Source organism: Onychomys torridus, chromosome 8 (genome assembly GCF_903995425.1).
Source record: "Onychomys torridus chromosome 8, mOncTor1.1, whole genome shotgun sequence".
NCBI lineage: Eukaryota > Metazoa > Chordata > Mammalia > Rodentia > Cricetidae > Onychomys > Onychomys torridus.
The window spans coordinates 57,165,372-57,179,214 of record NC_050450.1 but is presented as its reverse complement, the minus strand read 5'-3'; positions in this window follow the sequence as shown (position 1 = coordinate 57,179,214).

Genomic DNA, 13,843 nt, shown 5'->3' with positions numbered 1-13,843 from the left:
AAAAACAAGAGCAGAGGAAAACCAGGCACCCAGAGCCACCGTGCCTTTGTATGTGTAAATAATTGCTCTCTTATAATTTTGTATTTTTTTCCCCAGAGCTGAGGACCGAACCCAGGGCCTTGTGCTTGCTAGGCAAGCACTCTACCACTGAGCTAAATCCCCAACCCCCAATTTTGTATTTTTTAATTAATATGAATACATTACAATTTGTTTATCTGTTCCCCTATAGGTAGACTTTTAAGCTTTTAATTCTTTAGTTACGAAAAGGCTGCTATTAACATTCCTATACATTTTTTTTAGTTTTAATTATGTGTCTGCATACGGATATGTGCATGTGTGTGCTGGTGCCTGGGGAGGCTGAAGGCGTCGTCAGATCCTCGAGGAGCTGGAATTACAGTTATGAGCTGCTTGATGAGGGTGCTGGGAATCAGACTCTGGTCCTCTGGAAAAGCAGCACATTCTCTCAACCGCTGAGCTGTCCCTTCAGGCCCTTGTTTTGTGGCCAAGTCCTTGCGCAGACTCCAGGGGCTTCCTTGGTCTGACTCGGGCAACAATGGAACGAGAAAAGGCAGACACACATATAGAAACAGAAAAGCTGGGGTCGGGTGGTTTGCAGTCTAAGTTGGAGAAGCCATAGCACAGCTGAATGAGAAGGCGTGGTCACTACACACAGCTGAACGGGGAGGCGTGGTCACTACACACAGCTGAACGGGGAGACGTGGTCATTACACACAGCTGAACAGGGAGGCGTGGTCATTACACACAGCTGAACGGAGAGGCGTGGTCATTACACACAGCTGAACGGAGAGGCGTGGTCATTACACACAGCTGAACGGGGAGGCGTGGTCATTACACACAGCTGAACGGAGAGGCGTGGTCACTACACACAGCTGAACGGGGAGGCGTGGTCATTACACACAGCTGAATGGGGAGGTGTGGTCACTACACACAGCTGAACGGGGAGACGTGGTCATTACACACAGCTGACGGGGAGGCGTGGTCATTACACACAGCTGAACGGAGAGGCGTGGTCATTACACACAGCTGACGGGGAGGCGTGGTCATTACACACAGCTGAACAGAGAGGCGTGGTCACTACACACAGCTGAACGGGGAGGCGTGGTCACTACACACAGCTGAACGGAGAGGCGTGGTCATTACACACAGCTGACGGGGAGGCGTGGTCATTACACACAGCTGAACGGGGAGGCGTGGTCATTACACACAGCTGAACAGAGAGGCGTGGTCATTACACACAGCTGAACGGAGAGGCGTGGTCATTACACACAGCTGACGGGGAGGCGTGGTCATTACACACAGCTGAACGGGGAGGCGTGGTCATTACACACAGCTGACGGGGAGGCGTGGTCATTACACACAGCTGAACAGAGAGGCGTGGTCACTACACACAGCTGACGGGGAGGCGTGGTCATTACACACAGCTGACGGGGAGGCGTGGTCATTACACACAGCTGAACAGAGAGGCGTGGTCATTACACACAGCTGAACGGGGAGACGTGGTCATTACACACAGCTGACGGGGAGGCGTGGTCATTACACACAGCTGAACAGAGAGGCGTGGTCATTACACACAGCTGAACGGGGAGGCGTGGTCATTACACACAGCTGAACGGGGAGGCGTGGTCATTACACACGGCTGAACGGAGAGGCGTGGTCACTACAAACAGCTGAACGGGGAGGCGTGGTCATTACACACGGCTGAACGGGGAGGCGTGGTCATTACACACAGCTGAACGGAGAGGCGTGGTCATTACACACGGCTGAACGGGGAGGCGTGGTCATTACACACAGCTGAACAGAGAGGCGTGGTCACTACACACAGCTGACGGGGAGGCGTGGTCACTACACACAGCTGACGGGGAGGTGTGGTCATTACACACAGCTGACGGGGAGGCGTGGTCATTACACACGGCTGAACGGGGAGGCGTGGTCATTACACACAGATGAACAGGGAGTCGTGGTCATTAACACAGCTGAACGGGGAGGCGTGGTCACTACACACAGCTGAACGGGGAGGCGTGGTCACTACACACAGCTGACGGGGAGGTGTGGTCATTACACACAGCTGAACGGGGAGGCGTGGTCATTACACACAGCTGAACGGAGAGGCGTGGTCATTACACACAGCTGACGGGGAGGCGTGGTCATTACACACAGCTGAACGGGGAGGCGTGGTCATTACACACAGCTGAACGGGGAGGCGTGGTCATTACACACGGCTGAACGGGGAGGCGTGGTCATTACACACAGCTGAACGGGGAGGCGTGGTCATTACACACAGCTGAACGGAGAGGCGTGGTCATTACACACAGCTGAACAGAGAGGCGTGGTCATTACACACAGCTGACGGGGAGGCGTGGTCATTACATACAGATAACAAGAAGGCCAGATTATCATATAGAACTGGATCAAAGAGACTGGTTTAGCTGATCTCAGTAAGAACTCTGTAGAGGAGCAGTCTTCAGGCCTTAAACTCCCCCGGGAGAAAGCTATGGTGAATATTTTTGCACACACTATCAACATCTGTACTAGGATGAGAGGAAGTCTTTGCTTATCTCTGAGACTCATCCCTCTCCTGGGGGGGGGGTTGCCATTTTCCTATGGATCTGAAGCTAGAGTCTTTGATATGGCTTCCTACTCCATTCCTTATATTTTTTTATTTAATTACTTGTTTGTTTGTCTATTTATTTATTGATTTTTCAAATGTCCAGGCTGGCCTCAAATTCACAGAGATCTGCCTGCCTCTGCCTCCCAAGTGCTGGGATTAAAGGCATGTAACATTACTGCCTGGCTTTTTTTTTTTTTAATGTTAAGCTAGACTTCATTTCTGGGATAAACTTCACTTGCTCATGGTTAGTTAACTTTATTATAAATTGTTAGATTTAATGCACTGATATGTTAAGGGAACTTTCATGTATTTTCACAAGGAATATTAGTCTATACTTAAAATATATTCTTTTTCAATATTTCAGTCTTTGTGGTGTCAGTATCATACTGGTCTCATAAGTTAGAAAATGATGAGCATTTTGAAAAAAATAAGCTACATTAATCTTTGCCATATCTACTGCAATAACAAAGACCATTCTCAGCAACCAGGCTGTAGACATTCCGGAAAATGTCGACATCATTCTGAAGGGCCCAGAGAACTCTCTAGAGGGATTTCAGTCACATCAATTAGAGCCGAGTCTCCTTGGAAAGAAAAAGAGACTTTGGGTTGACAAATGTTGGGGAAACAAAGGAACTGGCCGCTGTCCACACCATCTGCAGCCATGTTCTGAATACAATCAAGAGTGTTACCCTGGTCTTCCATAACAAAGTGAGGTCTGGCTGGGTGGTGGTGGTGCACGTCTTTAATCCCAGCACTCGGGAGGCAGAGCCAGGCGGATCTCTGTGAGTTTGAGGCCAGCCTGGTCTACCAAGTGAGTTCCAGGAAAAGGCACAAAGCTACACAGAAAAACCCTGTCTCAAAAAACAAAAACAACAACAACAAAAAACCCAAAGTGAGGTCTGTGTGTGCTCATGTCAGGAGACAGGGTGTTTGGTTGAAATCCCAAATTTCTTGGGTGAAAAATGAATCCTCAGGGTCCAGATGAGGATGCATGTTTCTTGTTCTGTCTCTCAAGCCCAGGAGGATGAATTAATCCTTGATAAAAATAAATACTAATTGAAATTGTTTCAAATTAAGGGCCTTTTTTGTTTGTTTGTTTTTTGGAGCTGAGGACCGAACCCAGGGCCTTGTGCTTGCTAGGCAAGCGCTCTACCACTGAGCTAAATCCCCAACCCCCAAATTAAGGGCCTTTGATTCTGCAAGCCATGATAGGTAAAAACAAGGATGTCGGAAAGGTTTTGGATGGCATCTAAGTGTCTGAGGAGGAAATAGTGCAGCAGGCTGATGAGCAAAACCTGAGTCACTCAGCTCCAGAAACAAGATTCTGAATTATGAGATGGGTTGTCTCTGGGGACAGTAAAAGAGTTGTACTGAAAAATTAAAAAGCCTACATTTAAAAAAAAACTATATTAGTTGGGAATGGTGGCACACATCTTTTACCCTAGTATTCAGAAGGCAGAGGCGGGTGAATCTCTGAGTTCAAGGCCAGCCTGGCCTAGAGAGTGGCTACACAGAGAAACCCTGCCGCAAAAAACCAAAACCAACCAAAACCAACAAGAAAACAAAACAAAAAAACTTATATATATATAGAGTGTGTGTGTGTGTGTGTGTGTGTGTGTGTGTGTGTATGCAATCTTGAACCATAGTCTCTGTGTGGAAGTCAGGACAGCTTGTGAAGTTGTTTCTCTCCTTCCACATGGATTGTAAGGTGTCACAAGTGCCGTAACTGGCTGAGCCATCTGCTGCCCCCTCTTTTGGCCTTTTTTGAGATAGAGTTGCAGAGGCTCAGGCTTACTATGTAGCCAAGGATGTGAACTAAAGGTGACCTTGAATTTCTAATTCCCCTGCCTTCACCTCCCAGTCACTGTGATTACAGGCGAGCAATTCCCATGCCTGGTTTTACCCGGTACTGGGAACCAAACACAAGCTAGGCAAGCACTCTACCAACTAAGTCAACATTCCCCAAACACCTCTGCCCTGCATCTTTCTTTGTTTTCAGAGTGACTTTATATAGCATTAACGTTACTTTTCCTGTATGTATTTGGTAGTATCGAGAAAGGTCATCCACAGTAGATTTGTATTGTGTCAGCTTAGTGAAACTAGAACTATTTTCCCAAAGTCTCTTTCTTCCTATTTTGAACCACAGAGACATTTTTAACAAAATTTGAAAGTGAGCATGGTTCCATTTTCAGCCATTTCCCCTTTTTACAAGAAAGGTTATGCTACACGTCAGGGCAGCAGGGCAGCTCAGTTGCTGCTCCACCTGGTCCGGTTAGGGCAGCTCCCAGGCATGTCTTTCAGCTCCAGATTCCCCCTCACTTTCTTCAGTTCTAGGGCCAGGCTTATGTTCAAGTCTCTGATGAAGGACAAGCTTCAGCCGGGCTTGGTGGCACACACCTTTAATCTCAGCACTCAGGAGGCAGAACAAGTGGATCTTCCAGTTAAAGGCCAGCCTGGTCTATAGAGAGAGAGAGTTCTGGGACAGCCAGGGCTACACAGGGAAACTCTGTCTCTAAAAATAGAAAAAGAACATGTGCTTGTTACTACTGAGCCCTCTCTCTAGGCCCTACAGTTGTTTTTTGAGACATGCTCTTACTGTGTAGCCCAGGCTATCCTGTTTCTGTCTCTCAAGAATCTTGTTAGGGCTTCATGAGTAAAGGCACTTGCCACCAAGCCTGATGACCTCACTTTAATCTCCAGGACCCATATGGTAGGTGGCAGACAGAAGGAATCAATTTCTCCTCCACATGTGCACATGGCACCCATACATACATGCACACACTTACATGTCACACATGTCCCCACATATACATACCCCATAGAGCCTTGTTTGTTTTGTAGGCTATGTTGTCTGGTACACTCTGAGATGTTCACATAGCATAAGAGAGCGTTTCTCAGGCCATCACCCAGTCATTAAGTGATGTATGGACCGTATTTAGCAGGGATACTGGGGCTAAGTCTGCTGTTCCATCTTGGTCTTGGTCTGGGTGAGAAATTCTGCCAATTTTCTCTTTTGTTTTTATTATATTTTTGAGACAAGGTCTCATAGTATAGCACAAACTCTCTATGTAGCTCAAGCTGGCCTTGAACACACAAACCTCCTCTCTCATCTTTTTTAGTGTGCTAGATTACTTCTGTTCTTGGGTTCTGGGGGTAGAACTCATGTTGTCAGGCTTATCAGCAAGCCTCCTTGCTGCTCACTAAGTCTTCTCATCAGCCCTAGTTCTGTTCTGTCTCTCTGTCTCTGTCTCTCTGTCTCTGTCTCTCTTTCTTCCCTTTCTTGGTGCTTTTGAGACAGAATCTCTCTGGTTGTCCTGGAACTGGCTCTGTAGACCAGGCTGGCCTTGAACTCACAAAGATCCATCTGCCTCTGCCTCCTGAGTGCTGGGATTAAAGGCGTGCACCACTGCTTGGTCTTGTTTATATTTTTCATTAATGTATTAATTTATAAATTCCTCCTAAGCACAGTTTTCTCTGCACTCCCAAAAATCATAATATGTAGTATCTTAGTTAGGGTTTCTGTTGCTGTGAAGAGACACCATGACCATGGCAACTCTCATAAAGGAAAATCATTTAATTGGGGTGTCTTACATTTTCAGAGGTTTAGTCCATAGCATCATGGTATGATATGGTATTTTGTAGGCAGACATGGTACTGGAGCTGAGAGTCCTTACATCTTGTTCCAAAGGCAACAGGAAGGGAACCCAAACACTGGGTGTGGCTAGAGCATATATGAGACCTCAAAGCCTTCCTCTACAGTGACACACCCACTCCAACAGGGCCACACCTCTTAATAGTGCCACTTCCTTTGGGGGCCATTTTCTTTCAGACCACCATATGTGGTGCTTACATTATCATTTGGTTCATAATATTTTCTAATTTTCCTTTGGCTGTTTTTGTTTTGACCCAAGGGTTATGTATGATTTTTTTTTTTTGAGACAGGGTTTCTCTGTGTAGCTTTGGAGCCTGTTCTGGATCTCCCTCTGTAGACCAAGCTGTCCTGGAACTCACAGAGATCTGCCTGGATCTGTCTCCCGAGTGCTGGGATTAAAGGTGTGCGCCACCACTGCCTGGCGGAATATATGATTTTTAAGTACTGGGGAATTTTCTAGACATCTTATTGATATTGATTTCTAATTTAATACTGTTGTAAAAACTATGCATTGTGTTTCGGGGTAGAGCCAAGGGCCACTCAGCACAACCAATTGCCTATAGAGAAACACTCCTTAAAGAACAATCTCATGTATTGTAGCAGGAATCTTAAAGTTCTTATTAATAAAATCAAACCTGAAGCCAGGTATTGAGGTGAATGCTGGAAGATCAGAGGAGCAGAACAAACCACAGCCACCTCACCTCGCCAGTTCCTCAGCTGATTCTGTTTCCTAAGACTGGAAGCCTCTGAGTCCTCATCCAGAATGGGTCTCAGCTGAACTGCTTCTCAAAAACCTAAAAGTTTAACCAGCCAAATGCGTAACTAGCTCTGGTTTCTGGTCTTCATGCCTTATATATCTTTCTGTTTTCTGCCATCACTCCCTGGGATTAAAGGCTCACTTCTTGGGATAAAGGCATGTATCACCAAGCCTGGCTGTTTCCAATGTGGCCTTGAACTCACAGAGATCCAGATGGATTTCTGCCTCTGGAATGCTAGGATTAAAGGCATGAGTGCCACCATTTTCTAGCCTCTGTCTCTAGTGGCTGTTCTGTTCTCTGACCCCAAATAAGTTTATTAGGGTGCACAATATTTTGGGGAACACAATACCACAACAATGTATTCTACAGGGAGCTTTTAAAGACAACACAGAAAAACTGCAGCCTTGTTGGCAGTTGCAGGGGGAAATAAGGCAAGCAAGCTGTTTAACAGAAGTAAAAAACATGCAGTTAGCTGGGACATTTTGAACATAAGTTTCCAGAACAGGGCTAAGTGATTTTTCCATAGGACTTCTCACAGTTCAGGGGTAAAAGGGGGAGTGGTGTGTCAGTTTTAGTTTAAACCAAAGATGGCTCCGACTGAAAGAAGATGGAGGAATCTTTGCCCTGTCACAATTGGATGCTGTTAACCTTTTTATTGAGACTTGCTTTATGGTCTAGCATATGGTTTTCCTCAATGAGTCCTATTATACTTAGAATGTATATTCTGCTGATATAAGATAGCACACTGTGGTCATGTCAGTCAGGCTAAGTTGGTTGACAGTGCTGTTTTAGTCTATTATCTTTATGGTTCTGCTCTGGACTAGTTACTGTTACTATTGCTGTGGTTAAAAAAAAAAAAAGTGACCCAAAGCAACTTGGGGAAGAAAGGATTTCTACATCACAGTTCATCACTGAAGGAAATCAGAACAGGAACTCAAACAGGGCAGGAACCTGGAGGCAGGAGCTGATGCAGAGGCCATGGAGGAGTGCTGCTTACTGGCTTGCTTCCCATGGCTTCCTCAGCCTGCTTTCTTATAGAACCCAGGACCAACAGCCCAGGGATGGAACGTTCACAATGGGCTGGGCCCTCCCCATCAATCACTAATTAAGAAAGTGTGTGCTGGCTGCTGTGGGATGTTCTGTATGTCAAATGTGTTGCTCTGATTGGTTAAAATAAAGTGCTAATTGGCCAGTAGCCAGGCAGGAAGGATAGGGTAGGCGGGACAAGGAGGAGGAGAATTGTGGGAAGTAGAAGGCTGGATAGAGAGACACTGCCAGCTGTTGTCATGACAAGGAAGATGTAAGGTACTGGTAAGCCACAAGCCACATGGCAACTTATAGACTAACGGAAATGGGTTAATTTAAGATATAAGAACTAAATAGCAAGAAGCCTACCACAGCCATAGTTTGTAAGCAATATAAGTTTCTGTGTATTTACTTGGTTGGGTCTGAGTGTCTATGGGCCTGGTGGGTGAGACAGATTTGTCCTGACTGTGGGCCAGGCAGGAAAACTCTAGCTACAGCTGGCCGGGCAGTGGTGGCTCATGCCTATAATCCCAGCACTCGGGAGGTAGAGGCAGGTGGATCTCTGTGAGTTCGAGGCCAGCCTGGTCTACAGAGCTAGTCCAGGACAGGCTCCAAAGCTACAGAGAAACCCTGTCTCGAAAAAACCAAAAAAAGAAAGTGTGGAGAGATGGCTCAGAGGTTAAGAGCACCAACTGCTCTTCCAGAGGTCCTGAGTTCAATTCCCAGTAACCGCATGGTGGCTCAGAACCATTTGTAAGGAGATCTGACGCCCTCTTATGTATGTATAACAAATAAATAAATCTTGAAAAAAAAGAAAGTGCCTTTACAGGCCTACCTGCCTACAGCCTGCTCTTACAGTCATTTTCTCTGTTGAGGTTTCCTCCTCTCAAATGATTGAGCCTGTGCCGAGCAGACATAACTGGCCAGCACAGGCATTAAAGTGCCATTCTCCGCTTGTTTACTTCCTGTTTGTAATGTCAAGGTTTGTTTGGTTTCGAGGATAGTAACTTAGCTAACAGCCCTGGTTCTGTCTATTTTTGATTCAAATGTCTTGAAGCTTGCTTATTTAAACATTTAAGGTTGTGTATCTTTATTTATGACAGAGTCTCACTTACGTAATCCTCCTGGCTGGCCTGGAACTCATTATGTAGACCAGACTTGGCCTGGAAGTTACTGAGATGCTTGGCTCTGCCCCTGCTCACATTAAAGAAGTGTGGTTTTTGCATGAGTTGGTCCTTTATTGTGATAAAACACATTTTTGTTGTTTAAGGAGTTGTTTATCACAGAGAGTGCTCACCGTCGGGAAGGTGGAAGGTGGAAGGTGGAAGGTGGAAGCCGGCGCCATCTTTGAGGCGCGGCTGTACGCAGCTCTCTACAGTTCCCCCTTTTTTATTTTGCAACAGGCAAGAGTAGAGGTCTGATCTCTGCGGAAATAATTTAGGACAATGTACTGGTGATTGTCCAGGTGTCATCCACCCAGAGAACACTTGACCTGTCCGATACCCTTTTTTGCAGAGGTGGGAACTGGGGTATCAACCCACGTGCAATCAGACATGCTCTTCTTGGGGTCCAAGATCTCAGCAGGCCCCAAGTGCAGTGCTCGAGCCTTGCATCCTGTGCTTAAAACACATTAATCTTTTAGGGTAGCCAGTCAGGCATGAAGGGACTGTCCTGCTTTAATGGCTGTAAAGGCTTGAATAATCATGGCTGCATTGTGACGCTGAGAACCTCTGATCTGGCAAATGCACCACAGGCATACTAGGGAGGCCAGCACCAGGAGGCCCGTCAGAGCTCCCAGACCCGCCCACTCCTTAAGATGATTCATGGCATTAGAGATCCACGAAGACAATCCCTCCGCCAGTCCGGTGTCCACCTGGGGTCGAGTTCACCGTGACGATGGCCACCCTCAGCTGCTCCATCAGGCTGTCGAATTCTCCCATCCAATTCCCTAAAAGATAACTGGACAACTGTTTAGACAGATTTGCAGCATGGGTAAAGTTTTCATACTGGATACTAGTCACACACAACCCAGCATATTTCCATTGACAGCCGAGCTGGGCAATCTGCCAAAGGGTGTCAATTTGCTCTTGAACCAGGTCGATCCTTTGGTTGGCCACCATCAGACTGTCCCCTTTACTCTGAGCTAACTGGACTACAGCCGCAGCAAAGCCGGCATTGGTCAATGGTCCGCCTAGCTCCCTGCAAACTTTCATCCATGCTTCTAGCCCTCTATTCTTATATGGCGGCTCTGTATTCCTTGGTGCACTGCTCATAAACAAGCTGTTTAATCAGTGGCATAGCTGCATCCTGGTCCCCAAAAATTCTGCCGACGGCCTCAACCATATAGGTGACGAAGTCCAAAAATGGCTCCGTGGGGCCCTGCAAAATTTTTGTGAGGTTACTGCTCACTTCGCCCTTATTTGGTAAGGCCTTCCATGCCTTAATGCCAATTTTATTAATCTGTTCATAAACTTGAACAGGGTAACCCATCTGTAGATTAACAAATTGACCCTGTCCGAGCAGCATGTCTCTGTCCCAAGCGGCATTCCCTGCAGCTTGATTGGCAGCAGCCTCTTCATTAGCAAACTCAATCAGGAAGGCCTTCCAATCTAAGTATTGGCATGGGCTCAAGCACGCTCGTGCAAGCCCGCTCCAATCACTGGGTGTCATGCAGTGCCTGTTTAAGGCCTCCACCTGGGCTACAGTGAAAGAGGCTGTGATCCCATAGGTCTGCACAGACTCGGCCAAGGATTTTATCACCTTAAAATCTAAAGGCTCATGATACCGCTGTCCCTGTGGACAGGCTAGGTGTAACTCAGTTCTGACTGTTTTCCATACATCTGGGCTGAAAGAGCATCCGAGCTGTCACTTCCGAGGCCCTCCGTGTAGAGCGGAGGAGCCAAGGGTGCATCGTGGAGTGCGGGGGCGCGCATTCTCCTTTGTCTGGGTCCTCCTTCTCCTTCCCTTTCTTCCTCTTTCTTATCTTTGTCTTTTCTATCTGTTCTACAAGTGATTGCAGTTCCTCTGAGTCTACAGACTCAGAGATCTCTACTTCAGTAAGGTCGGGGTATAACCCCCCTCTTTTCTTCCCCTTTTCACTGTTTTTCTTTTCTGATCTCTCCTCCTGCAGCATTTCTAGGGCAGCCTGACCATTCTCTACCACTTCACTGTAACGCTGATCCTCAAGACAGCCTCTTACCAATTCCCAGACTGGTGTTACCCCACTCTTAAGTGTCCCTTGTTCAAAAGCAAAATCTAGATCCCTTCCCAGTTTCTCCCAGGAGGATATCGTGAGGCTTCCGGAAACGGCAAACCATGGGGCAACAATATCACATTCGTCCAAAAATCTCTCTAAGGTACTTTTCTTTATCTTTAATTTCTTTGAGTGCAGTAGCTCGTTAAGAGCCAGAAAAATTGGGTGCGAGGAAGAAGCGCCCCTGTCTAAAACTTTTCTATCTTTCAATCTTTCACTTTCGGCTTGTCTATCGACTAGCCCTTGGTTCCTGCTCTCTCTTTATCTACAGAGAAGAGCAAAAACCTGCCCGCTTTTGTCGAGGGTTCCCAATTCACCTGGGATTTCCTTTAACCCCGCTTTTGTCGCGGGTTCCCAATTTACCTGGGATTTACCGGTGCACCACCCTGACTACAGAAAGTTCTGAGCCCTCGTTGAAAGTACTGAAGTTCCCCGTACGGGCCACCACTTGCCACAACCGCCTCGACCAGCAAGGAAGACGCGACACCAGGGTCTTCTTTCAGCAGTTTATTCAGGAACCTTGAACAATCTTCTGACTTCTGACCCCGGGGAAACCCGCTCACAGCCTTAAGTAATCACTGAGTAGCCAACCCTGAGCAGCCACGTGGGCACTACCAATAGGTCCAGGTGCGCGAAAGCAAGCCAGATTCTCAGCCTTAGCCAATTAAGGAGTTGTTTATCACAGAGTGTGCTCACCGTCGGGAAGGTGGAAGGCAGAAGCTGGTGCCATCTTTGAGGCGCGGCTGTACGCAGCTCTCTACACCTATTTTCTCCTTTACCTAGCTCCTAGCAACCTCCATTGCCCCATCTATGACCATCATTTGATTCTGCTAGTCAACTCATGTAAGTAGATTCCCTACAGTATTTGATGTTTCATGTTTTCACAAATTTCAACCAGAATGACGTCTTTAAGAGGCATTAATGAGGGCTGGAGAGATGGCTCAGAGGTTAAGAGCGCCGACTGCTTGCACAGTTAAAAACCACGAGGTCAGAGCAATAGCTGAGAGCCTTACCCTTCACTGCTTCTGCTGTCTCTCCTCTCCACAGGAGACCTACTTCTGTGCGTCCTGTCTATTTAAAGACTTTCTGTTCTCTTTTCTCATTGGTTGTAAACCCAGCCATATGACCTCCTCGTCACTGCCTGTTTGTCAGACCTCCAGGTCTTCTATGGTTGGTATTGAGATTAAAGGCTTGTATCTGCCATGCTGACTGTGTCCTTGAACACACAGAGATCTACCTGGCTCTGCCTCCCAAGTGCTGGGATTAAAGGCATGTGCCACCATGGCCCAGCTTCTGCTCTGGCTTGCTCTGACCTCAAGGCAACTTTATTAACATACAAATAAAATCACATTTCAATACAAATAAAGTATCACTATATTTCCCCTTTTCTATTTTAATAAAAAGGAAAAAGGGAAAAAAGTTATAACTAATATAAGAAAAACTATATACAAAAGTACAATAACTATATATACCATATATACAAACAATAAATACCTAAACAATGTCTAGTCCATTTGCATTTGACAAATTCAGAGAAAATAATTCCGTTATCTTTCCTATTTTGGTAAGTCCCAAATGTACCTGATTCATTTTCTATCCTAACTTATATTACTAACGGAACTGTCTTACAACGTCTGAATTCAATTCCCAGCACCCACATGGTGGCTCACAACCATCTGTAATGAGATCTGGTGCCCTCTTCTGTATACATAATAAATAAATAAATCTAAAAAAAAAAAAGAGGCATTAATGAGCATAAGGGTGGGCAGTGGTGGCATACATATTGGGAGGCAGAGTCAGGCAGATCTCTGTGAATTCAAGGTCAGCCTGGTTGGTCTACAAAGCAAGTTCCAGGGATAGACAGAGCTGTTACACAGAGAAACCCTGTCTCAAAAAAACTAAACAAACAAACAAAAAATGACTATTCGTGTGTGTTACATATATAAATACATATTCAACATGTATATGAGCTATTTAAAAGACATGTAAGTTTAGGCGGCAGCCACTGAGCTGGCTTCTCAAGGCTCTGGTCCACTTCTTTCCTTGGAGCTCACTCGTTCCCTCCCTCCCTCTCTCCATCCATCCTTCTCTCCATCCCTCCCTCTCTCCATCCATCCCTGCCTTCCTCTCTTCCCTTCTCTCTCTGTTTCTTTCTTCCTTCCTTCCTTTCTTTGCTTCTTTCCTTCCTTCCTCCCTCCCTCCCTCCCTCCCTGCCTCCCTCCCTCCCTGCCTCCCTTCCTCCCTTCCTTCCTTCCTTCCTTCCTTCCTTCCTTCCTTCCTTCCTTTCTTTTTGTGTTTTGAGACAACTGGCCTGGAATTCCCTATGTAGACCAGGCTGACCTTGAACTCAAAGAGATCCTCTTGCCTCTAGCTCTGTGGTGCTGGGATCAAAGGTGTCCACCACCACACCTGGCATGTACTCCTCAGACCTCCACATGCATGCCCCTCCCACACTAAATAAAACTTTGAAAACCCACAACAATGAGATATTAGGATATTAGCACTCCTATTAGAATGGTGAACAT